Here is a 1,610-nt window from a genome sequence, read left to right on the forward strand (position 1 = left end):
CAATCCTAAATAATTATATTTGAGTCCTAGCAATGGCTAGATTTCCACAAATACCATCAGTGCTTATGGCTAGTGCCCTCGCAATGGCTAGATTTCCACAAATACCATCAGTGCTTCCGGCTAGTGCCCTCGCAATGGCTAGATTTCCACAAATACCATCAGTGCTTACGGCTAGTGCCCTCGCTCAGCCTCCACTAGTTTTTAGTATCCATGACGGTTGGGAGAGAAGCTTCACAAGTGGGAAGACAAGCTCGGTTCGAAATTTCCCAGGCTGAAGGTAAATATTTGATTTAGAAATGAATGTGTTTAAGAGATTGTTTTACTGTAATTTTATTTTATTGTTATTTCTTTTCTAAATATTATTTAATTTACGTATCTATGTAAATATTCCGTGTATGTGTTCTCTTACAAATACACCCAATATTTGAATGTATATGGCAGAACCTAATACTATACAATCAAAAAATAAATGTATAATTAACATTGTGTCATTGTTAATCTTACTTCTCCCAAAAATACCATTGTAAAAAGATTAATATTTACCTTTCTCCCACAACTCTTTAATCTTACGGATCCTTTTGTAAAAAAATTGTATTATAAAATTATTATTATTTCCCATTTTGAGTAATTAAAGGCGAATTTATTTGGAACATTCCCCTTTAGGAGTCAAGTTACAAGCTAGAGCAAGAGCTTAATGCTGTTATTTGAATGGCCACTAACGTACATTAAGCTAATTTATTTAGAGGAAATGACCGTGCTCAATTAGAACGAAAATATAATGAAGTTAACTGAAGCAGCCTCAGGGAGGTGGCCTCAATTTGCTTCATCTCAGCCCTGCTGCATATTATATATTTACAAACGTTAAAATAAAGCACAACTTGAAAATTATGTAAAAAAAACTTTGCCCTCAATTGTTCTACTTCATCAATTTTCCACACTAAACGATGGTTGGATTGATTGGAGTTTAGGATCGATTTAATTCTGTCCACTCCGTATTAGCAAAAAATCCCAAATGTTTTTAATTCTTCAGTGACCACTTTAAAAGTATAAATACCACTATCTCATTTTAAACATACAACACATACAACATCTATAGTAATGGAAACAGTATTGAACCTTCTAGTAATACCACTGTTCTTTTGAAATGAGAAAACATTTCCGTGGGGATAAAACTAAAAACTTGCTAATAAGTAAAAAAAAAAAAGATTAGTTAAATTTATTGTTTTTTAAATATTTAGTAATCCATTTTAACATGATTGAAGTCTCATCACGGACTCCTTATTGACCGCTGTTCGTGGAGATATCTAAGGATAGAACCGGCCGGTGGGTGAAATGCAATCGGCTAAACGCCAGGAATTTGTATAATGGGAGGACGGTGCCCGTGGGAGGAGGAATTTAATTTAGAACTGGCGAAGACCCTCTGCCGGTGCAGCCCGGCCCTAAGTCTTGGATCTAGGGGTAGTAAGGAAATCTTTGTCCTTTTACTTTAAGCAGGACAAAATCCCTCGTTCATATCCGTAATTGCTCCCTAAACCCTCGCCTTTTCAATAACATTTTCTTCTTCACTCATTATTTTAGTTTTCATCAACAATATATTTTTGTTATTAGTG

The sequence above is a fragment of the Halyomorpha halys genome, unplaced genomic scaffold (genome assembly GCF_000696795.3).
Source record: "Halyomorpha halys isolate HHAL.00 unplaced genomic scaffold, Hhal_1.1 Scaffold808.1, whole genome shotgun sequence".
NCBI classification, from domain to species: Eukaryota; Metazoa; Arthropoda; class Insecta; order Hemiptera; family Pentatomidae; genus Halyomorpha; species Halyomorpha halys.